This window comes from Microcaecilia unicolor, chromosome 9 (genome assembly GCF_901765095.1).
Source record: "Microcaecilia unicolor chromosome 9, aMicUni1.1, whole genome shotgun sequence".
Taxonomy (NCBI): domain Eukaryota; kingdom Metazoa; phylum Chordata; class Amphibia; order Gymnophiona; family Siphonopidae; genus Microcaecilia; species Microcaecilia unicolor.
Window position 1 is genome coordinate 72,607,390 of NC_044039.1, and position 25,571 is coordinate 72,632,960.

The window sequence follows — 25,571 nt, forward strand, 5'->3', positions numbered from 1 at the left end:
AAAACCATAATGCCTCACAGCCAGCTAGCTCCATCTGCCTCTTCAGTATTTGAAGCTTCCAAAGCAGTGAAACACCGCAAAGCATAACAACATGAACTTTCCTCACAGTGGATGAACGCCCCAGAACAGGAGCAATAATCCAAAGGCGGGACGAACAACCTCCTGTAACAAAACAGAAATCCTGAAGACTGTTTTCCACCTTCTCCCAATGAGGGAACATATCTACAGGAAAAACTGAACATAAGTTACACAATGAATCACTGAGGGAGGGCTCATGGATTCATCTGCTATGACTAAAGGAAAGAAAATTACCAAGGTAAGAACCTAATTTTCCCTTCCTTGTCATCAAGCAGATGAATCCATTACAAGTGGGATGTAACAAAGCAATCCCTAGATAGGGTGGGAACAAGCCACACCACGCGCCAGCACTTGTGCTCAAAATTGCGCGTCTCTCCTGGCAGCCACATCCAGCCTGTAATGTCGGGCAAATGAGAGCTTAGAAGCCCATGTCGCTGCACTGCATATCTCTTGAAGAGAGAGTGCTCCAGTTTCAGCCCAAGAAGAGGAAACCACTCTTGTGGAATGTGCCTTAAAGGCTTCAGGCGGAGGCCGGCCAGACAGCAGATATGCTGAGAAAATAGCTTCCTTGAGCCAACGGGCTATAGTGGCCTTAGACGCTGGAGACCCTCTGCGCGGACCTGACAAAAGAACAAAAAAGGTGGTCAGAGGTCCTAAAGGCATTTGACATGCGCAGATATTGCAACAGAGCCCTTCGCACATCCAGAAGGTGCAACTGCCCAAAGGATTCAGGAAGCTCCTCTCTAAAAAAGGAGGGCAGGAAAATAGGCTGGTTTAGGTGAAACGCTGAAACCACCTTAGGCATAAAGGAAGGCACCGTACGTACCATTAGTCCGGACTCTGAGAACTGCAGAAATGAGTCTCAACAGGACAGCACCTGGAGCTCAGATGTAATGGCCACCAAAAGACCGTCTCAAGGGTCACATCCTTCTCCGAAGCTCGACTAAGCGGCTCGAAGGGAGAACACTGAAGGGCCTTTAAAACTAACCCCAGGTTCCAGGCCGGACACGGAGCCCACACATGAGGACGGAGCTGAAGCACCCATCTGAGAAACCGTGCCACATCTGGCCAAGCAGCCAGAGAGAGGCCAGCGACCTTCCCTCGAAAACATGCTAAGGCTGCCACTTGAACACGCAGGGAATTATAGGCCAAGCCTTTTTGCACACCATCCTGCAAAAAGTCAAGTATCGGCGAGACAGAAGCCCGCATGGGTGTGATCGCTCTAGAAGCACATGCCTCAAATTGGCGCCAAATCCTGGCATAAGCCACGGAAGCGGAATGCTTCCGGGCCTGAAGGACAGTGGAAATGACTTCACTGGAATAACCCTCGTCTCTCAATTGCGCCCTCTCAAGAGCCATGCCGTAAGACCAAAGCGGCAGGCATCCTCCATGGTCACCGGTCCCTGTGACAACAGATTCAGTGCCAGAGGTAACGGCAGGGGATCCTCCACCAGCATCCGCCGGAGGTCCGCGTACCACGGCCGCCTGGGCCAATCCAGGGCAATGAGAACCACCTCACCTTGGTGTAACCGAATCCGCAGGAGCACTCGCCCTAACAAGGGCCACGGAGGGCCAAGGCATCCAACCCCGTCGAGTGAGGATCTCTCCGTCTGCTGTAAAAGCACGGGACTTTGGCATTTGCACTTGAGGCCATAAGATCTGCTACGGGCGTCCCCCCATTTGGCACATATCTGCAGGAAAACTTCATCTGCAAGTTCCCACTCCGCTGGGTCGATTTGATTCCTGTTTAGATAATCGGCTTGCACGTTGCTCTGACCTGCAATGTGAGCTGCTGACAGAAACTGCAGATGTAGCTCGGCCCAGTGGCAAATCTGCGCGGCCTGCACCACTGCTGTCGTGTTGTCCGACAGAACTCTGACAGCCAACCCTTCCAGGGTCAATTGAAAGGCCAGAAGCGCCTGAAAGATCGCTTTCAACTCCAAGCGACTGATGGACCACTCTGACTCCTCGGGTGTCCAGAGACCCTGGGCATGCCTTCCCTGGCAATGTGCGCCCCAGCCCTTCAGGCTGGCATCTGTTACCACCAGGCACCAATCGGGGAGCGCTAGCAGCATTCCTCGCCGCAGCATGCTGTCTGAGAGCCACCACTCCATACTGAGCCGGGTCGCAGGGAGCCACGTGAGTCTGCGTTGGTAATCCTGAGATATGGGAGACCATCGTTGAAGCAGGGAACACTGCAGAGGTCTCAGGTGTGCTCTCGCCCATGGCACCACTTCCAAAGTGGCAGTCATCGACCCCAATAGCTGGACTATGTCTCAAGCTCGCAGGCGAGGCATGCTTAGGAGCAGACGGACCTGGTTCTGAAGCTTGCACCGCCTTTGCTCGTGTAGAAAAACAAACCCTGAGGCTGTGTCGAACCGGACCCCCAAATATTCTAGAGATTGAGAGGGAGTCAGGTGACTTTTGGCAATATTGACGACCCAGCCCAGAGATTGCAGTACTGAGACCACTCTGGCTGTGACCTGACTCTCTTCTGCAGAGTCTGCTCTGATGAGCAGTCGTCTAGGTGCAGGTGAACCCGAATACCCTCTCGCCTGAGAAAAGCAACTACTACCACCATTACCTTGGAAAAGGTTCGGGGGAGCTGTGGCGAGGCCAAAAGGCAAGGCCCGAAACTGGAAATGTCTTCCCATCACCGCAAACCACAGAAACTTCTGGTGCGGGGGCCAAATCGGTATGTGCAAGTAAGCTTCTTTCAGGTCCAGAGACATGAGAAACTCTCCTGGCTGTACCGCCGCAATGACGGAGCGCAGGGTTTCCATGTGAAAATGCCGCACTCTCAGTGACTTGTTGACTTCTTTCAAGTCTAGGATGAGCCGAAAAGACCCTCCTTTTTGCAGCACCACAAAGTAAATGGAGTAACGGCCAGAGCCGAGTTCGGCGGGAAGCACCGGGGACACGGCCCCTAGGTGAATCAAGCCTTGCAAGGTCTCCTCCTTGCAAGGAACCGCATCGGGACTCCACAAACACGTCTCTTATTGGGGCATTGAATTCTATTCTGTATCCATCTCTGATCAGGTCCAAAACCCAATGATCTGAGGAAATCTCCTCAAGAGGGAAAGTCAGTCCTCCTATCACAGGAATCGAGGAGGGGGCCGGCGCACCATCATAGAGAGGGTCGCCCTTGAACTCCAGGCCTTGAGCCGGTCGTTGCGGAACGCTTGTCCAAGCGAAAGGAGTTCCTCTGCTGAAAGCAGGCACGAGAAGTGAACCCAGCAGAACGCCCCGGGCAGTACCTTCGAGCTTCATGGAAGCGAGGTCTGTAAGAAGAGGGAACCGCCTGACCCTTGGAAGAAGGCCATGGTCTATCCTCGGGTAAGCGCTGGGGTTTAGCATCCCACAGGCCTTTCACAATTTTCTCCAGCTCCTCACCAAATAGGAGAAGGCCTTGAAAGGGCAACTTCACCAACCTTTGCTTAGAGGCCATGTCAGTCGCCCAATTCTGATCATAAAGGGCGCCAGCCAAGAAAGACAAGGCCGCCTCCATCCGCGGTGGCACCTCAGAAAGGGTGTTCCACTGCCTGTTGCAACCAAGCGAGGCAGGCTCGGGCAGCCCAACAGCGCATGCAGACGCCCGTAAGGATAGGCCTGAAATTTCAAAGGACCGGTTCATAGCTAATTCGGTCCTGACTGTCCTTCAGGGCGACTCCTCCTTCCACTGGGAGGGTAGTTTTCTTTGTCACAACCCTGACTAGGGCATCCACTTTAGGCACTGCTAGGCGCACCAAATGCTCCTCACTTAGAGGGTATAATTGGCCCATAGCCCTGGCGACTTTCAAAGGCCCCTCGGGGTCAGCCCATTGAGCCGAAATAAGCTCTTGGATGGAGTTATGCAAAGGAAAGGCTCGAGCAGGTTTCTTAGCACTTGCCATCCTCAGATTACCAGAGGAGGCTTCGGCACTCCCAGGATCTTCAATAGAGAGGCCCTGCAATGCATCAGAAATAAGCGCTGGCAGCTCGTCACGGTGGAAAATCCTCACCGCGGAGGGATCATCTGGATCCGGTGGCAATCCTGCACCTTCCTCTGGCGCTTCAGACCACGAGAGCCTGCCAGACCGCTCAGAATCCTCACATCCCGACCACGGGGGGGGGGGGGGGGGGGGGGGGGGGGGGGGAAGAAAGGGGGGTGCGCCACTCTCAAGGGGAATTCACCCTTTTGCGCTTGTCTTGCAGCCATCAGTCAGGGGAAAACGCGCCTCACGGCATCCAAGGCCGGGCTCCACTGGAGGGGAAACAGGTAGCAGGGCTGAATGAGACCCCTGCGGGAGAGCTCTGTTTAACATGACTGCTTTATGCAGCAGCAATACCAACTCAGGGGAGAAGGACTCACCCTGGCCTCCCGGATCCAGTCCGGGGATAGCAGCTCTCTTGCTAGCCTCCACACGAGGCTCTCCTCCAGGCTCAAACCCCTCCGCTTCTGCGGGGGTTGTGCCATGTGGCGCGTCCAAAATGGCGCCCACTGCCAGCTCCACTGAGCGGGAAGAAACATCGCTCGCCATGCTCGTGCCGGCTCTGATATCTGAAGAGCATGATTTACAGAGCCCTGTTGCTGATCTGCGCTTGCCACGACGGGAACAGCGCTTAACAACCTCCGCAGCCATCGCCGAAACACGGCGGAAAATTCAAAATGGCGGATTTACGCCAAAACCGTCGCCGATCGCAGGCCCTCCCCGGAGGAGCTACAAAACGCTCTTACCTCAACAGACAGTCCCAGAGCTCCGGTCACACTGCACAATCAGAAGAAAACCTCTTTTTTTTTTTTTTTTTTTTAACGCTGTGAGGAAAGTTAGAGGCAATTTTCCAACTCCGGAGGATCAGTAGAGTGTGAAAGGCAGGGAAAGGACGAACCAATGTGCCTGCATTCACATGGAAGTGGGAAAGGCAGAGACATGGCGAGCCTATGTGCCTGCATGCACCTAGTACAGTGTGGGAAAGGCAGGGAAAGGACTAACCAACTTGCCTGCATCCACATGGAAGTGGGAAAGGCAGAGACATGGCGAGCCTATGTGCCTGCATCCACCTAGTAGAGTGTGGGAAAGGCAGGGAAAGGACTAACCAATGTGCCTGCATCCACATGGAAGTGGGAAAGGCAGAGACAGGGCGAGCCTATGTGCCTGCATCCACATCGGGAGGAGGGTAAGGCAGGGAAAGGGCGAACCTATGTGCCTTTAAAGTGGGCACAACAAGGAAATGGGGTGGAGAGAGCCCAATATCAAGAGATCAGTCACCACATATAAGGGTAAGATGCTCCAGAAAAACCTTTATTAGGATCCAACACGGCCCGTGTTTCGGCTATATCCGCCTTCTTCAGGGGCCAATCAATAAATATATGAGGGTATACTGGTTGATGGAACACAATGATCGTTAATAAGAATCACAAAAACCTGCTTCCGCTGTGAATTCCAAGAACGAGGCTTGGAATTCACAGCGGAAGCAGGTTTTTGTGATTCTTAGCGATGCGAGCGGGTGCCCGGGCACCGGAGAGGAGCAGTTCCCCTCGTCACAATCCGCGGGAGCGCGGCCTTGCGCATAGCCGATCATGCAACCGCCCCCCCTCAATTGCGATAGGGACGCCAGAAAACGGCCCGCGATCGTCCCCGCACTGGCAGTGGAGTGTCAAGCCCATCCGTCCCGGTGTAGGGCCGCAATGTCGTCCTGGTACGGGAGTCAGGGTGAGTAGACGGATGCGAGGAGCGAACGATATCTATTAAAAAAAAAAAGGAAAAGAAAGGGGAGAGGGTTGGTGACGCGTGAATTCACGGCTGGCGCATGTTGTAGTCATCCAGGGGTTTCCTTCGGGGAGTTTTCCGCTGGACGGCCATGCGAAGGAGTAGGACAGGCGGCGGCCATCTTAGCTAGCCGGATCGGAGTTAGAGGGCTGCTCCAATGGCAGCCATATTGGGATGGGAAGAACAGGGGGGCGGCCATCTTGTTAAGAGCCAGGGGCGGCCATGTTGGTACGAGCCGTCGGTTAATCTCTATTTCCACTCCCCTCCCCCGCACAGACGTCAGTCCAGTACACTCAAAGCAAAGCAAGCAAAAACCTATGAGCTGCTGCAAGGAGGTTTAATAAATAGGAGAGGAAGCCAATTTGGTTAATCTCTGTTTCTACTACCCCTAAGCAGCCGTCATCTAGTACACTCAAAACAAGCAATTTGTGTAATCTCTGTTTCCACTCCCCCATGCAACCGTCATTGCCATTCAAAAAAAAAACAAAAAAAAAACATGGTAACATGGTAGATGACAGCAGGAAAAGACCTGCACAGTCCGTATAGTCTGCCCAACAATTTAAAACTCATATGTGATACTTGATGTGAATACTTGACCTGGATTTATTTCTGCCACTTCCCAGGACAGACGCGCAAACAAAAAATAAAAAAAAGAGACTACGAGTCCTAATTATTGACAACGTGTGGCCTACTACTATTACTACTAATCACTTCTATAGCACTACAAGGCATACGCAGCGCTGTACATCATACACGAAGAGACAATCCCTGTTCAAAGAGCTTACAATTCATCTCTTTCTCTGTTTTTTCACAATATAAAAGCAGGTTCAGTTGGCAGCACTCTAACACAGATGGCAACATATGGTAACAATGCAAACCCCCCCCCCCCCCCCCACACACACAAACAAACCGTGGTGTCCTACAGCCTACGTTGAGCACAAAGCATTATGTAGCAGGGCCTCAGCCGTGCCGTCAGGGAGGCGCAAGGACGGGCGCTGATACTGATGGGTCTGGCCCAAATATCACGGCGTTTTCGCGGGTGCGTGCGAGGCTTGTGCCATGGTTCCATAGTGCTTACATCGAGCACAAGGCGGTATGTAGCACAAAAAAAAAAAAAAACCCATGGTCCCGTCGCTATGAAAGCATGGATCGGGCGAATGCAGGTTTACTGAGAGTGGTTAATACCCTGACAATTTGTTAAATTTGCCGAGTTCTTAGCAAGTAAATATTAAATATAGGTAATGGATGGAAACTAAGGTATTCCAGCCGTTGGGTGCTAAGACCCGTAGACTGGGCCTGTTTCTTAAATTTACAGAGTCCTTAGTAAGAAAGTATTAAATAACGGTATTGATGGAATTGAAAGGCATTCCAGCCCTTAGACTGGGCCTGTGTCTTAAATTTACAGAGGCCCTAGCAAGAAAGTATTAATTTTAATGGATGGAAATTAAAGGTATGCCAGCCTTGGGTGCTAATACCATTAGACGGGGCCTGTGTCTTAAATTTACAGAGTCCGGGATGGAAACGTAAGGTATTCCAGCCTTGGACAGGGAAAGAGAAGGCTAGGATGAAAATAATTGGGGTCAGGACTGTCATCAGCTGCTACCAAACAAAGTATAGAAGTCAGTATATTGTACATATTGCGAGCTAGAATAGCTTCCTATAACTTGTGGACGGTTGAGTGGAGGCCAACCAGTAACAGCTCCCAAAATGCACAGTCGATGGCAACCAATACCCTTCCAAAAAGGAGGAAACCTCGGCCCCGCCACTAAGAAAGCAGGTAGCATCGCCTTCTAACAGCAGATGGCAGCATAACATTTACCATTGCCTTCTAAAGAGAAGTCCCCAACAGCCGATGGCAGCATAACATAGCATTGAGAATTGCGCAGAATAAAAGGGAAATTTCGGAGTGCAAAGTGGCTTGTTTCAATCATATTGCTCTCTCTTTCTTTCATATTTGACAAGCAGGTGCGGATGGCAGCGCTATCATGACGATGGCAACATATGGCAAGTATATGTATATACGTATATTGGTATGAGTATATGTACAGGTATATAGATATGTATATCGCGAAAAGATAGTGAGAGATAGACATCAAGTGTTGGGGCCTCAATGGTTCAATGCACAAATTAAGCCAGATAAGTGAGTAATAACCATTTGGTAGTCTATATTTTCAGTCCATCTTTCAGAGCTATCACCTCAACCAGCTAAGAGACCAGTGTCAGCGGCCGGGACAAGCAGACAAGGGCCAAGAATATAGAAAAGAGGCGAAGGCGGACAAACAGTAGACATCATCGCACGAGCACAGAGACAGCACAGGAGCCAGGCAAGGATGGCACGGAGTGCGAGTACAGCCAGCCGCGGACTTGGGAGCTCAGAGCAGAGTTAGCTCTGCTAACAGCACGGTGCCTTCGCAGCAACCAGGCAACATCGATCAGGTTTGAAGCAGAATCTAGCGCACAGGAACCAGACCACTATGCGGGGGGATTGGCACAATAATGGAAGCCCACATATTCGCAGAAGGTTTCACCCAAGGTTTTAGTACTCCTTATTTCGGGCCAAGTCTCAGAAGAGCGTTTAGGAACTCCACATCAGGGATGTGCATGCACCAGGGGGGCTCTGACACGAATAGATAAGGTAGTGAACCCAGGGAAGGTGGCGGGCAATTTTCCCTAATCAGCCTTGTCAAAGGATCAGTGTGCACCCAGTAGGAAGTATCACCAGAATGACCCTGGTTGATAGAAGGCCATATGCGATTACCAGGACAAGGAGGGCAGGGATCCCTCCCGGGGATAGTAGGGCAGGGATCCTTCATGGCCAAGGCAGACATCGAGCCAGCCCGATGATTGCTGCCAGTGCACCAGGACAGTGGGGTTTTAAATCGATTAGAATAAGTGCATGCCCATGGGTTGCCCATTTCCCCTTGAGCAGTCATTCGCTATTCCCCTAGTGAAACACACAACTGGAGCACATATGCGCCACGGCAATTTTGTGCACGGAGCGGTTTGCCCGCAACATAGTGTTTAGGCTCCCCAGTGACAAACACAGGAGGCATAAACTCTCATAACAGGAGCTTTGAAGCAGAGAACCGATAAAAAGGCAAGAAAGGCAAGCACTGGTTGCAACCAAGCAAAGCATTCAGGGCAGGGACTTCTGGATAGGGAAAGGTAACAAGGCAAGACATGCAATCATTAGTGGATAAACTTAACGGCAAGGGCAAGACATCCAGGCATAGGTTATACGCCCCGGGGCAGAGTTGTTCGACAGCCTTCCCATTATGGTGGGGCGACTAAGTCCACGGAGAACAACCTCCGGCCATGGGACAGGTTCCTAGACCCACGTAGAAAGACCCCAGTGCATTGAACATGTTCCTGAGCAATTCCAGTGATAGTGAATGATACATACCTGTAGCAGGTGTTCTCCGAGGACAGCAGGCTGATTGTTCTCACGACTGGGTGACGTCCGCGTCAGCCCCCACCAACCGGAAGAAGCTTCGCGGGCGGTCCGCACGCAGGGCACGCCCACCGCGCATGCGCGGCCGCCTTCCCGCCCGTGCGCGACCGTTCCCGCCAGTTGAATGACAAGCAAAAGATGAAAACGCAACTCCAAAGGGGAGGACGGAGGGTAGGTGAGAACAATCAGCCTGCTGTCCTCGGAGAACACCTGGCTACAGGTATGTATCATTCACTTTCTCCGAGGACAAGCAGGCTGCTTCTTCTCACGACTGGGGTATCCCTAGCTCTCAGGCTCACTCAAAACAAGAACCCAGGTCAATGGAACCTCGCAACGGCGAGGGTACAACAGAAAATTGACCTACGAAGAACAACTAACTGAGAGTGCAGCCTGACCAGAATAAATTCGGGTCCTGCAGGGTGGAGTTGGATTTACACCCCAAACAGATTCTGCAGCACCGACTGCCCGAACCGACTGTCGCGTCGGGTATCCTGCTGGAGGCAGTAATGTGATGTGAATGTGTGGACAGATGACCACGTCGCAGCCTTGCAAATCTCTTCAATAGTGGCTGATTTCAAGTGGGCCACTGACGCTGCCATGGCTCTAACACTATGAGCCGTGACATGACCCTCAAGAGCCAGCCCAGCCTGGGCGTAAGTGAAGGAAATGCAATCTGCTAGCCAATTGGAGATGGTGCGTTTCCCGACAGCGACCCCTAGCCTGTTAGGGTCGAAAGAAACAAACAATTGGGCGGACTGTCTGTGGGGCTGTGTCTGCTCCAAGTAGAAGGCCAATGCTCTCTTGCAGTCCAATGTGTGCAACTGACGTTCAGCAGGGCGGGTATGCGGCCTGGGGAAGAATGTTGGCAAGACAATTGACTGGTTAAGATGGAACTCCGACACCACCTTCGGCAGGAACTTTGGGTGGGTGCGGAGTACTACTCTGTTGTGATGAAATTTGGTATATGGAGCATGAGCTACTAGGGCTTGAAGCTCACTGACCCTACGAGCTGAAGTAACTGCCACCAAGAAAATGACCTTCCAGGTCAAGTACTTCAGAAGGCAGGTATTCAGTGGCTCAAAAGGAGGTTTCATCAGCTGGGTGAGGACGACGTTGAGATCCCATGACACTGTAGGAGGCTTGATAGGGGGCTTTGACAAAAGCAAGCCTCTCATGAATCGAACGACTAAAGGCTCTCCAGAGATGGCTTTACCTTCCACATGATAATGGTAAGCACTAATCGCACTAAGGTGATTCCTTACTGAGTTGGTCTTGAGGCCAGACTCCGATAAGTGCAGAAGGTATTCAAGCAGGTTCTGTGCAGGGCAAGAACGAGGTTCTAGGGCCTTGCTCTCACACCAAACGACAAACCTCCTCCACTTGAAAAAGTAACTCTTTTTAGTGGAATCCTTCCTAGAGGCAAGCAAGACACGGGAGACACCCTCAGACAGACCCAACGCAGTGAAGTCTACGCCCTCAACATCCAGGCCGTGAGAGCCAGGGACTGAAGGTTGGGGTCGAGATGAGAGTCGGAAAACACTCCAATCTCCACGGTTCTTCTGAGGACAACTCCAGAAGAAGAGGGAACCAGATCTGATGGGGCCAAAAGGGCGCTATCAGAATCATGGTGCCGTGGTCTTGCTTGAGCTTCAGTAAGGTCTTCCCCACCAAAGGTATGGGAGGATAAGCATACAGGAGGCCGGTCCCCCAATGGAGGAGAAAGGCATCCGACGCCAGTCTGCCGTGGGCCTGTAGTCTGGAACAGAACAGAGGCAGCTTGTGGTTCGTCTGAGAGGCGAAAAGGTCCACCGAGGGGGTGCCCCACTCTCGGAAGATCCTGCGTACCACTCTGGAATGAAGCGACCACTCGTGCGGTTGCATAACTCTGCTCAGTCTGTCGGCCAGACTGTTGTTTACACCTGCCAGGTATGTGGCTTGGAGGAGCATGCCGAACTGGCAAGCCCACCGCCACATGCCGACGGCTTCCTGACACAAGGGGCGAGATCCGGTGCCCCCCTGCTTGTTGGTGTAATACATTGCAACCTGATTGTCTGTCCGAATTTGAATAATTTGGTAGGACAGCCGGTCTCTGAAAGCCTTCAGTGCGTTCCAGATCGCTCGGAGCTCCAGGAGGTTGATCTGCAGATCCTTTTCCTGGAGGGACCACAGACCCTGGGTGTGAAGCCCATCGACATGAGCTCCCCATCCCAGGCGAGATGCATCCGTCGTCAGCACTTTTGTGGGCTGCGGAATTTGGAATGGACGTCCCAGGGTCAAATTGGTCCGGATGGTCCACCAGAGCAGTGAAGTACGGCAGCTGGTGGAGAGGCGGATGACATCTTCTAGATTCCCGGTGGCTTGAAACCACTGGGAAGCTAGGGTCCATTGAGCAGATCTCATGTGAAGACGAGCCATGGGAGTCACATGAACTGTGGAGGCCAAATGACCCAGAAGTCTCAACATCTGCCGAGCTGTGATCTGCTGAGACGCTCTGGCCTGCGAAGCCAGGGACAGGAGGTTGTTGGCCCTCGCTTCGGGGAGGAAGGCCTGAGCTGTCTGGGTATTCAGCAGAGCTCCTATGAATTCCAGAGACTGTGTTGGCTGGAGATGGGACTTTGGGTAATTTATCACAAACCCCAGCAGCTCCAGAAGATGAATAGTGCACTGCATAGACCGGAGGGCTCCTGCCTCCGAGGTGCTCTTGACCAGCCAATCGTCGAGATATGGGAACACGTGCACTCCCAGCTTGCGTAGGTAGGCCGCTACCACCACGAGGCACTTTGTAAACACTCGTGGGGCAGAGGCGAGCCCAAAGGGCAGCACACAATACTGAAAGTGCCGTGCGCCCAGGCGGAATCTGAGATACTGTCTGTGAGCTGGCAGTATCGGGATGTGAGTGAATGCGTCCTTTAAATCCAGGGAACATAGCCAATCGTTTTTCTGAATCATTGGCAGAAGGGTGCCCAAGGAAAGCATCCTGAACTTTTCTTTGACCAGGAATTTGTTCAGGCCTCTCAGGTCTAGGATGGGACGCATCCCCCGTTTTCTTTTCCACAAGGAAGTACCTGGAATAGAATCCCTGCCCTTCTTGCCCGGGTGGTACGGGCTCGACCGCATTGGCGCTGAGAAGGGCGGAGAGTTCCTCTGCAAGTACCTGCTTGTGATGGGAGCTGAAGGATTGAGCTCCCGGAGGACAATTTGGTGGCAGGGAGGCCAAATTCAGGGCGTATCCGCACCGCACTATTTGGAGAACCCACTGGTCGGAGGTTATGAGAGGCCACCTTTGGTGAAAAAATTTTAACCTTCCTCCGACCAGTAGATCGTCCGGTACGGACACTTTGATGGCGGCTATGTTCCCATGGATCCAGTCAAAAGCCCGTCCCCGGCTTTTGCTGTGGAGGCGCAGGGGGCTGCTTAGGCGCACGCTGTTGACGAGAACGAGCGCGCTGGGGCTGTCCCTGTGCCTGACGAGGCCTTCGGGCCGGCTGGGTGTACCTACGCTTCGCAAAAGAATAGGGTGCAGCCTGCCGGGCCCGGGAAAAACGGCCACCTGTTGAGGTGGATGCTGAAGGCGCCCGGTGGGAGAGCTTGTCGAGGGCGGTTTCCTGCTGATGCAGTTGGTCCACCAGCTGCTCGACTTTCTCACCGAAAATATTATCCCCCCGGCAAGGGACGTCGGCCAGTCTCTGCTGAGTGCGGTTGTCCAGGTCAGAGGCACGCAGCCATGAGAGTCTGCGCATCACTATACCTTGGGCCGCAGCACGAGATGCCACGTCACAGGTGTCATAGATACCCCTGGACAGGAACTTTCTGCACGCCTTCAGCTGCCTGACCACCTCCTGATAAGGCCTGGACTGCTCCGGTGGGAGCTTATCGACCAGGTCCGCCAGTTGCTTCACATTGTTCCGCATGTGGATGCTCGTATAGAGCTGGTATGACTGGATGCGGGTCACGAGCATGGAGGATTGGTAGGCCTTCCTCCCAAACGAGTCCAGAGTGCGAGACTCCCGCCCCGGGGGCGCCGAGGCGGTATCCCTCGAACTCCGTGCCCTCTTGAGAGCAGAATCCACGACCGCCGAGTCATGGGGCAATTGGGGCCGCATTAACTCTGGGTCAGAGTGGATTCTGTACTGGGATTCCGCTTTCTTGGGGATGGTGGGATTAGATAGCGGTCTCATCCAGTTCCGAAGCAGTGTCTCTTTGAGGACATTGTGCAACGGCACCGTGGAGGACTCTCTAGGTGGTGATGGATAGTCGAGGACCTCGAGCATCTCAGCCCTCGGCTCATCCACAGAGACCACGGGGAAGGGAATGCAGATAGACATATCCCTTACAAAGGAGGCAAAGGAGAGGCTCTCCGGGAGTGAGAGCTTCCTCTCCGGTGAAGGCGTGGGATCAGAGGGGAGGCCCGCAGACTCCTCTGAGGAGAAATATCTGGGGTCCTCCTCTTCCCCCCACGAGGCCTCTTCCTCGGTATCGGACATAAGCTCATGTAGCTGAGTCCTGAACCAGGCCCGGCTCGACGTCGAGGCACCGAGGCCTCGGTGTCGTCGAGCGGTGGACTCCCGCGCCGGCGGGGACAAAGCTCCCTCCATCGACGTCGACGGGGACTCCACCTGCGTGGCGGTCAAGACCGGCGCCGCAAGCGGCGGCGGTGTCGACGGCCTCGGCACCGGGCTAGAGCTCGCCGGCGCCTCAGTCAACGGCACCGAGGGCGCAAGCACCCCCGGCGCCGGCACAGCCTGGCGCATCAGCCCTTCCAGGATCCCCGGAAGGATGGCTCGGAGGCACTCGTCCAGGCCCGCTGCCGGGAAAGACGGTGGGGCCGGTAGAGGTGTCGGTGCCGGAAGCTGCTCGGGTCCAGGAGACCGCACTGAAGTGCTGGGACCCTGACGCGTCGGTACCTCCACAACCGAAGGGGATCTCTCCTCTCGACGAGGACGCTTCGGCGTCGACTCCTCGCCGGCACCGGAATCCTGGTGCATCGAGGGCGATCGATGACGGTGCTTTTTTGACTTTTTGCGGTGCCCGTCATCGGCGCCAGGTGGAGCAAAGGAGGAGGAGGTCGATCCCCCTCGGTCTCGAGGAACCGGGTCAGACAGGGTTCAGTCCCGAGGGCCATGGGCCGAGGGAGTGACCGGGGCCGATTGCCCACGCGGTCTCTCACCCCTACCTTCACCGGAGGACCGACGGGACCTGTGCTCCTGGGGTCGATGCCATCGGTGCCGATTTCTCGGGCATCGATACCGGTATCGAAGAACCGGCCGTCGATACCGATGCCGTCGATGTCGACGTCGAGGGGCCGGCGCAAGTTTTAAAAAGATGGTCCCGAAGAACTTGCCTCGCAACCTGAGTCCGTTTCCGGAGACCGAGACACAGGGAACACGACTTGATATTGTGCTCCGGCCCGAGGCACTGGAGGCACCAAGCGTGGGTGTCGGTCTGCGAGATCGGCCGGCCGCACCGACTACACTTTTTAAATCCACTCGGGACCTTCGAGGACATCGACGGAAAAATCGCGTCGGCGAAGTTAAAGTCGTCAATGGTGGCGGTAATCACACCTCGAAAAAATAAATCGACCGTGCGGCCACTAGGCCGCAACGCGACGCCCCCGCTAGAAACGAGGGAAAATTGGGAGCGCGTGCTCCTTTTTTTTTTTTTTTTTGAAAAGAAAGAAAAAGGGGAGCGCGCGGCAACTAAATAAAATAAAATAAAGAAGTTCGCGTAAACGCGACGGTTTTTCCGGGGCTGAGAACAGAGAGAGCGGCAAAAGCACAACTCTCTCCAGTCACGGAAAAAAAGGAACTGGCGGGAACGGTCCGCATGCGCGGTGGGCGTGCCCTGCGTGCGGACCGCCCGCGAAGCTTCTTCCGGTTGGTGGGGGCTGACGCAGACGTCACCCAGTCGTGAGAACAAGCAGCCTGCTTGTCCTCGGAGAAAGAGTAGCAAGGACAGACGCCCCTTGAACTAACGACACGTGTACAGACCCGCAGTTTTGGACCGATGCAGCCAGCGGCATCAGTTTAGGAGATATGTACAGGGAGGTCTCATCACGAGAAACATCTCATGCTTGTATTCTTCCAGGTAATGGTCATGGGGTCCATTTCAAAGGTGAGGAGAGGCACCTCGAGTATCCAGTACTGATAGCCGCATCTCAGGAGATATGTAGTAGAATTGGAAAGGTGCAACGATGGGCGACTAAAAGGATAGCGGCAATGGGACAACTTCCCTAGCAAAAAAAAAAAATTTTACACACCCCACATATATTGCACGCTGGAATTCGTTGCCGAGAACTCCGTGGAGGCGATTAGCTTGGCGGAGTTAAAGGGGGTTAGATGTTTTACTAAGGGACTAGTCCATAAGCCACTACTAAATGGACGGGGAAAGGATTCACAATGCCAGGAATGACACTGCGGAGTGTTTGTACATCTGGGAAGCTTGTAGGGCGCTATTGGCAGGATTGGCCGCCGTCGCGGACAGGATGTTTGGCGCTATGGCCCCGTGGTCTTTCCCAGTGTGGCATTACTTATGTACCTATGACTGTCTACTAACCACTATTTTATATTGCAGGGCAAGATGTTCGACACTTGGTAACACATGTAGAGATTGGAGGCCGTCATGGACGGGATAAGGGGCACGATGGCCCCGTGGTCTTTTCCCAGTGTGACATTACTTATGTACTTCTGACTGTCTACCAACCACTATTTTATTTTGCAGGAGATGCTGGGCACTCTGTAACACATGGGCGGCTCTCGGACAGTACAGCTCACACTCTGGCCAAAACACCAAAGGCAAAGGCTTAGGAAGGCACGGGACGCCAGGCCCAGAAAGAAAGCAAATCGTCAAATCGCCACTTGGGCTATGGCAGTGGGATAGACGGCAAGTGACGCACGATTGGGCAGAAGAGATCTGCCCAGGGTTCGTTCAAAGAGATGGGACCAGCTTGTCAGCAAGAGGAAACGACCTATTCAATAACGTGTTGCAGAACGTGTTAGACCATGTTATTTGGCACAACAGGCCGCAGCTGAGGGTGGGGGGCCTGGGGCAAGCTTTGCTACCCCGGGCTGGTGGTGGGTACCCAAGCCTGATGGCAGCTAGGATAGCTGCGCTTACGGTTGAGCTCCCCTGCTGGGCCGCGGGGAGCAATGTTTACGATTGGTCAGTCTTGCTAATACGGCGGACTCGGTTGGTTAATGAGCCGAAGGCTGAATTCGGCTTGGGTATACCTAAAGTTTTAAGATGTGTTGTATCTAAATAAAGCTGCGGCCGAGTTGTGCCATATTTAAGAAAATACCATGTGTCGGGTGATTTATTACTGTGTCTTTATTGTAAATATCAGATAACCTATATGCCCGAGGGGTCTCGGTTGCCTATATTAAGGCAGGGACTCACCGAACAGCAGGTGTCTCCGGAGGGGAAGCAGAGTCCCACAGACGCAGCAGCCTGCTGCCTAACCGGCACACAGACTAAGACAGGGAAACCCTGTACTGTCCGGTCCTGTCAGAAATCTTGTTGTTCTTTTTTTTTTTTTAAACACCAAATGAAGGCAAAGGAGTTTTTTTTTTTGTTTTTTTACTGGTGAGGAAGGCTAGAGCTCTAAAGACCAGGAGGCAAGGGGGGAAAAGGGTGAAGCAGGGACCCAGAAGACTGAGTATGCCCCCAAAGTCAGCACCACCAGCCAAACACCCCTAAACTCAACAGGCCCACAGGACCCAGGAGTATCCCCAACAGACAGGCCCAGGAGCTGCTGAAGCGCCGTCCACCACCTGCTGGAGATAGAGATGTACTGAGGAGAAGGAGGAGCTGGCCGTCTGGTATCACTGCCTTCAGCTTTGTAATCTCTATCTCCACCTGCTGGTAGATGGACACAACCCACCAGTTCTTGGATTCATCTGCTGCCTACGCTAAGGAACTTGCATGCATTTATGATTGGAAGGTGAGGACAGGCAGAAGTCTCTCAAACCCCAGATACCATTAGGTCCATGTGCCATCTGTTTCAAAGTCTGTCCTAAGTACATGATCATCAAATGAAGCTCTCTCCAGAATCTAGTGATGCACTCAAATCCACCTTACAGTGTCGGGGAAAAATCCGGGAATCTCAGCTGATACAGTTTAAAAAACCCTACACCGCTATGTTTTAAAAATCAGGCCTTATGGTGCAACTTCAGAGATAGCATGCTGCTGAAGCTTTCAAGAACTAAGTCCTTCATAGAAACACACAAAATGACGGCAAATAGCCAGTCTGCCCAGCCATACCAACTACTACTATATACTATCCTTTCCTCTCCTTTGGAGATCCTCTTGGCTTGTCCCATGCATTCTTGAATTTAGATGCAGGCACAGGCAGCTCCTTGTGAGGAGTGGAGGAGTGGCCTAGTGGTTAGTGTGGCGGACTTTCATCCTGGGGAACTGGGTTCGATTCCCACTGCAGGCACAGGCAGCTCCTTGCGACTCTGGGCAAGTCACTTAACCCTCCATTGCCCCAGGTACAAATAAGTACCTGTATATAATATGTAAGCCGCTTTGAACCTGCTATGAGTGGGAAAGTACGGGGTACAAATGTAACAAAAAAAAAAAAAAAATAGATACAGTGTCTAAACCACCTCCCCTGGGAAGCCATTCTACATAACCACCACTTTTGCCAGCAGTATTTCCTTATTTAAAAAATTTCTATCCCGCTCTATCCAACAATTCTTAGTGGGTTACACTCTAAACATACATAACCTTATACTACTAAGCAGGTTCCACTTAAAACATACACATTAAAACAAACAGACAACTTAGTGACCATATGAAACACCGGTTCCAACCAAAATCAGGATCCTCTAGGTGTGCCTTGAAATATCTGAGCTACAAAGCAAAAGCAATTTGAGTTCCACAGAGAATTGTAAGAGATATCAACTTTTATACAGCCTCTGTGAAAAAATATATCGCCAGTCGTTTTCCTAAACTGAACAGCAGAAGTAATTTGTCTGACTTCTGTTGGAAGTGAATTCTACAACATTGCACCCTTATGTAAAAATATTAAACATTTACGTGTTTAATCTGACAAATTTTTAAAAGATGGAACATTCAACAACTTATCAGCTAAGTGTAAACTATATGCCGTTATCAAGCGAGGGCCGCTTGATAACAGTGATCACAATATGATCAGTTTTGAAATAGGCATTTAAGGAAGTGAACTTAGGAATCAAATACACTTGAGTTTAACTTTAGAAAAGGTGATTACGATAAAATGAGAAAAACGATGAAAAAAAAAAAAAAAAAAAAAAAGACTAAAAGGAGCAGCTCACAGGGTAAAAAACTTGCATCAGGCATGGATGCTGTTCAAAAACACCATCCTAGAGGTACAGGACAAATATATTCCGCGTATTAGAAAAAGAGGGAAAAAGACCAAACGTCAGCCAATGTGGCTAAGCAGTAAGGTAAGGCATTAAAGCCAAAAAACGATTCTTCAGAAAATGGAGAAGAGAACAGACTGAAAATAATAAGATAAAACATAAGGAATGCCAAGCCAAATGCAAAGCGGAGATAAGAAGGGCAAAAAAAAAAAAAAACTTTGAAAAAAAAGTTAGCGTTAGAAGCAAAAATACATAGTAAAATTTTTTTTTAGATACATTAAAAGCAGGAAGCCGGCTAAAGAATCGGTTGGGCCACTGGATGAAAGTGGTGTGTTAAAGGGACGATCAGGGAAGACAAAGCCATAGCGGAGAAATTAAATGAATTCTTTGCTTACATAAGTACATAAGTACATAAGTAGTGCCATACTGGGAAAGACCAAAGGTCCATCTAGCCCAGCATCCTGTCACCGACAGTGGCCAATCCAGGTCAAGGGCACCTGGCACGCTCCCCAAACGTAAAAACATTCCAGACAAGTTATACCTAAAAATGCGGAATTTTTCCAAGTCCATTTAATAGCGGTCTATGGACTTGTCCTTTAGGAATCTATCTAACCCCTTTTTAAACTCCGTCAAGCTAACCGCCCGTACCACGTTCTCCGGCAACGAATTCCAGAGTCTAATTACACGTTGGGTGAAGAAAAATTTTCTCCGATTCGTTTTAAATTTACCACACTGTAGCTTCAACTCATGCCCTCTAGTCCTAGTATTTTTGGATAGCGTGAACAGTCGCTTCACATCCACCCGATCCATTCCACTCATTATTTTATACACTTCTATCATATCTCCCCTCAGCTGTCTCTTCTCCAAGCTGAAAAGCCCTAGCCTTCTCAGCCTCTCTTCATAGGAAAGTCGTCCCATCCCCACTATCATTTTCGTCGCCCTTCGCTGTACCTTTTCCAATTCTACTATATCTTTTTTGAGATACGGAGACCAGTACTGAACACAATACTCCAGGTGCGGTCGCACCATGGAGCGATACAACGGCATTATAACATCCGCACACCTGGACTCCATACCCTTCCTAATAACACCCAACATTCTATTCGCTTTCCTAGCCGCAGCAGCACACTGAGCAGAAGGTTTCAGCGTATCATCGACGACGACACCCAGATCCCTTTCTTGATCCGTAACTCCTAACGCGGAACCTTGCAAGACGTAGCTATAATTCGGGTTCCTCTTACCCACATGCATCACTTTGCACTTGTCAACACTGAACTTCATCTGCCACTTGCACGCCCATTCTCCCAGTCTCGCAAGGTCCTCCTGTAATTGTTCACATTCCTCCTGCGACTTGACGACCCTGAATAATTTTGTGTCATCGGCGAATTTAATTACCTCACTAGTTATTCCCATCTCTAGGTCATTTATAAGTACATTAAAAAGCAACGGACCCAGCACAGACCCCTGCGGGACCCCACTAACTACCCTCCTCCACTGAGAATACTGGCCACGCAATCCTACTCTCTGCTTCCTATCTTTCAACCAGTTCTTAATCCATAATAATACCCTACCTCCGATTCCATGACTCTGCAATTTCTTCAGGAGTCTTTCGTGCGGCACTTTGTCAAACGCCTTCTGAAAATCCAGATATACAATATCAACCGGCTCCCCATTGTCCACATGTTTGCTTACCCCCTCAAAAAAATGCATTAGATTGGTGAGGCAAGACTTCCCTTCACTAAATCCGTGCTGACTTTGTCTCATCAGTCCATGTTTTTGTATATGCTCTGCAATTTTATTCTTAATAATAGCCTCCACCATCTTGCCCGGCACCGACGTCAGACTCACCGAGGATTTGGGAGGGATACCGGTGCCAGAAAGGGTATTTGAAGCAGGCGACTCGGAGAAACTAAACAAATTCACTGTAAACTTGGAGGATATAATGGGTCAGTTCTGCAAACTGAAGAGTATTAAATCACCAGGACCGGATGGTATCCATCCCAGAGTATTAATAGAACTGAAGAATGAACTTGTAGAGCTACTGTTAGTAATATGCAATCTATCCCTAAAATCAGGTGTGGTACCGGAAGACTGGAGGGTAGCCAATGTTACGCCGATTTTTAAAAAGGGTTCCAGAGGAGATCCGGGAAATTATAGACCGGTGAGTCTGACGTCGGTACCGGGCAAAATGGTAGAGGCTATTATTAAGACCGCACCTCGAATATTGGAAGTCTGGTCGCCGCATCTCAAAAAAGATATAAAGGAATTGGAGAAGGTGAAGAGAAGGGCGACAAAAATGATAAAAGGGATGGAATGACTTCGCTATGAGGAAAGGCTAAGAAGGTTAGGGCTCTTAAGCTTGGAGAAAAGGCGGCTGAGGGGTGATATGATAGGAGTAGACAAAATAATGAGCGGAGTAGAGCGGACAGATGTGAAGCGTTTGTTTACACTTTCAAACAATAATAGAACCAGGGACACAAGATGAAGCTAGAATATGGTAGATTTAAAACAAATAGGAGAAAGTTTTTCTTTACTCAGTGTATAGTTGGACTCTGGAACTCGTTGCCGGAGAATGTGGTGGCAGCGCCTGGCCTTATGGAGTTTAAGGGGGGTTTCCTGAAGGATTCCTGAAGGAAAAGTCAGTTGAACATTATTAATTTTTTTTTTTTTCAGTGACACTAGAGGATGGATCTTAATATCTGCAGTTAGTTCAGATGGAACAGCAGCATTGGAAGGTAACGCAATAGGCACAAAATCTGGAGGGGGTTTGTCATGTTCAACTTAAATCTTTGTACTTGCATCCAAATGTGAATTAATTCAAACAATGGGTTTAAATGTTGAACAGCATCTTTAAGAGATTTTAACAGGTAAACAGAACTGAATATTGTCAGCTTTAAACTGGAGACCTAAACAGGATAGTAGGCAACAGATTAGTATTAAATTGATATTAAATAGAATTGCTGGTAACGCAGAGTGCTGAGGTATCCTCCATTTGACAGCTGTCTCCAATCAGATTAGGCCCTTGATAAATACGCTGTTCTAAGAACAAAGTAAAACATGACAAAACTTTACCAGAGACCCCAAATGATTCTAAGTGACCCACGGTTTGTGTTGAAAACCAATGTAATATCTAAACAAACCATAAAAAAATTGGGTACCGTGATCAAAACCAGCCCACACAATCAAACAGGGATCAAAGATTACTCCCGAGCCCGTCCCCTTTTCATCTTCCTATGTCCCCTTAGTCCAGAGTTTCTATTCAATTGAAAGACACCCATCTCAAATGCATTTATGATTGAGATATTTAAATACCTCCATGGCATTTCTCCCCTCTCCTGCCTTTATTTCAAAGTATATATATTTAGATCTTCAAGTCTATCCTATATGTTTTATGATTAAGACTGGGATATAACAAAAGAGAGGGAACGAAGTACAAACTAAAGTCCAAACAAAAAAAACAGCACCATGGGCCTTTAAAAATGGAACACAGTTCTTTAATGAATGAGCCTTCACAAAAAGACCCGATAAAGAAAGTGAAAGTGAAAGTGCCTTGGTGCTTTGTAGCTTTTACTATATGAGACGTGGGGTAAGGAATAATATATTGTAGAGGAATATATTCGAGTTATTCCCCAAGTTTTCCACGTCATCACTGTGACCCCTGACACAGGTGCTAGTCACCGAAACACGGCCCGTGTCGGGTCTTTTTGTCAAGGCTCATTCATTAAAGAACTGTGTTCCATTTTTAAAGGCCAGTGGTGCTGTTTTTTTTTTTGTTTATGATTAAGACTGACCATTTTAGTAGCCACCCACTGGATCCTCCCCCATCCTGCTTATATCTTTTTCAGGTGTGGTCTCCAAATTCTGCACAGTACCCTAAATGAGAGCCTCTAAGACTTTAGTGAGACCTATCATCTTTTTCCTGCTAGCTATCCCTCTTCCCTATGAACTCAAACAAAGCTAAATTAGACCTTGCTAATTTGCTTTCCTTTAGTCCCTCCGGACCGGCCCAGAATGTGACTGATGGGATGTGTACGCCTTCCAGCAGGTGGAGACTGAGAAAAAAAAACTGTGACAACTAGAGAAAGCCTGGAGAAAAGGCGGCTAAGGGGTGATCTGATAGAGGTCTACAAAATAATGAGTGGGGTAGAGCGGACAGATGTGAAGCATAGTAACATAACAACATAGTAGATGACGGCAGAAAAAGACCTGCACGGTCCATCCAGTCTGCCCAACAAGATAACTCATATTTGCTGCTTTTTGTGTATACCCTACTTTGATTTGTACCTGTGCTCTTCAGGGCACAGACCGTATAAGTCTGCCCAGCACTATCCCCGCCTCCCAACCACCAGTCCCGCTGCCCACCACCGGCTCTGGCACAGACCGTATAAGTCTGCCCAGCACTATCCCCGCCTCCCAACCACCAGCCCCGCCTCCCGATCTTGACTAAGCTCCTGAGGATCCATTCCTTCGGCACAGGATTCCTTTATGCTTACCCCACGCATGTTTGAATTTCGTTACCGTTTTTATTTCCACCACCTCCCGCGGGAGGGCATTCCAAGCATCCACTACTCTCTCCGTGAAAAAATACTTCCTGACATTTTTCTTGAGTCTGCCCACCTTCAATCTCATTTCATGTCCTCTCGTTCTACCATCTTCCCATCTCCGGAAAAGGTTCGTTTGCGGATTAATACCTTTCAAATATTTGAACGTCTGTATCATATCACCCCTGTTTCTCCTTTCCTCCAGAGTATACATGTTTAGTTCAGCAAGTCTCTCCTCATACGTCTTGTAACGCAAATCCCATACCATTCTCGTAGCTTTTCTTTGCACCGCTTCAATTCTTTTTACATCCTTAACAAGATACGGCCTCCAAAACTGAACACAATACTCCAGGTGGGGCCTCACCAACGACTTATACAGGGGCATCAACACCCCCTTTCTTCTGCTGGTCACATCTCTCTCTATACCAGCCTAACAACCTTCTAGCTACGGCCACCGCCTTGTCACACTGTTTTGTCGCCTTCAAATCCTCAGATACTATCACCCCAAGATCCCTCTCCCCCACCACCAGCCCTATCAGACTCTCACCGCCTAACACATACGTCTCCCGTGGATTTCTACTCCCACTTTGCATTTCTTCGCATTGAATTTTAATTGCCAAACCTTAGACCATTCTTCTAGCTTCCTCAGATCCTTTTTCATGTTTTCCACTCCCTCCCGGGTGTCCACTCTGTTACAGATCTTAGTATCATCCGCAAATAGGCAAACTTTACCTTCTAACCCTTCGGCAATGTCACTCACAAATATATTGAACAGAATCGGCCCCAGCACCGATCCCTGAGACACTCCAGTACTCACCTTTCCTTCCTCCGAGCAAATTCCATTCACCACCACCCTCTGGCGTCTGTCCGTCAACCAGTTCCTAATCCAGTTCACCACTTCAGGTCCTATCTTCAGCCCCTCCAGTTTATTTAAGAGCCTCCTGTGGGGAACCGTGTCAAAAGCTTTGCTGAAATCTAAGTAGATTACGTCCATAGCTCGTCCCTGATTCAATTCTCCTGTCACCCAATCAAAGAACTCAATGAGATTCGTTTGGCACGATTTCCCTTTCGTAAAACCATGTTGTCTCGGATCTTGCAACTTATTGGCTTCCAGGAAATTCACTATCCTTTCCTTCAGCATCACTTCCATTACTTTTCCAATAACCCAAGTGAGGCTTACCGGCCTGTAGTTTCCAGCTTCTTCCCTATCACCACTTTTGTGAAGAGGGACCACCTCTGCCATTCTCCAATCCTTCGGAACCTTTCCTGTCTGCAAGGATATATTAAACAAATCTTTAAGAGGACCCGCCAAAACCTCTCTGAGCTCCCTCAATATCCTGGGGTGGATCCCGTCCGGTCCCATGGCTTTGTCCACCTTTAGCTTTTCAAGTTGTTGATACACACTTTCTTCCGTGAACGGTGCTCTATCCACTTCATTCTCAATTGTACTATTTCCAGTCCATCGCGGTCCTTCTCCAGGATTTTCCTCTGTGAAAACAGAACAAAAGTATCTATTTAGCAAATTTGCTTTTTCTTCATCATTTTCCACATAGCGGTTCGCAGTATCTTTTAGTCTCACAATTCCCTTTTTAGTCATTCTCCTTTCACTAATATACTTGAAGAAATTTTTGTCACCCCTCCATACATTTCTAGCCATTTGTTCTTCCGCTTGCACTTTTGCCAGTCGTATCTCTCTCTTGGCTTCTTTCATTTTCATCCGGTATTCCTCCATGTGTTCCTTTTCTTGAGTTTTTCTGTATTTCTGGAACGCCAACTCTTTAACCTTTATTTTCTCAACCACTTGCGTTTGTTTACGCTTTCTAACAATAATAGAACCAGGGGACACAAGATGAAATTAGAATGTGGTAGGTTTAAAACAAATCGGAGAAAGATTTTCTTTACTCAGCATGTGGTTAGATTCTGGAACTCATTGCCGAAGAAGGTAGTGACGGCAGCTGGCCTTGCTGAGTTTAAAGGGGGTCTGGACAGATTCCTGAAGAAAACGTCCATTGATTGTTATTAAATTTTGGGTTTTTGCCAGGTTCTTGGGGCCTGGATTGGCCGCTGTCGGAGCCACAGTGCTGGGCTTGATGGACCTTTGGTCTTTTCCCAGCGTGGCAGTGCTTAAGTACAGTAATAAAGTACCAAAGGAGAAGTAAAGTCATAGAAAACACACCTAAACTGTGCATCCAAAAACCTGAGCAGCCACCGGCACATTGCCAACTAAGGGTAAGTGCCTTCCAACATACCATGGTCCTTCAAACAGGACACATCAGTAAAGCAGAGAATATTTCTCATATTTATATATGTATTTATTAATTCTAAACTAGCAACACAGCTCCAAAAAAGAACTCGCAACTTTAGAAAAAAAAATACATCTTGAAGGGAGGGATCTGGGCCGGTCTGGAGG

General features: G+C 49.9%; 1 protein-coding gene across 4 annotated transcripts in view; it reads right to left on the minus strand.

Moving 5' to 3' along the window:
• NUP50 (nucleoporin 50) overlaps positions 1 to 25,571 on the minus strand; it is a 353,557-nt gene that overhangs the window by 218,531 nt on the left and 109,455 nt on the right. The window lies entirely within an intron of this gene.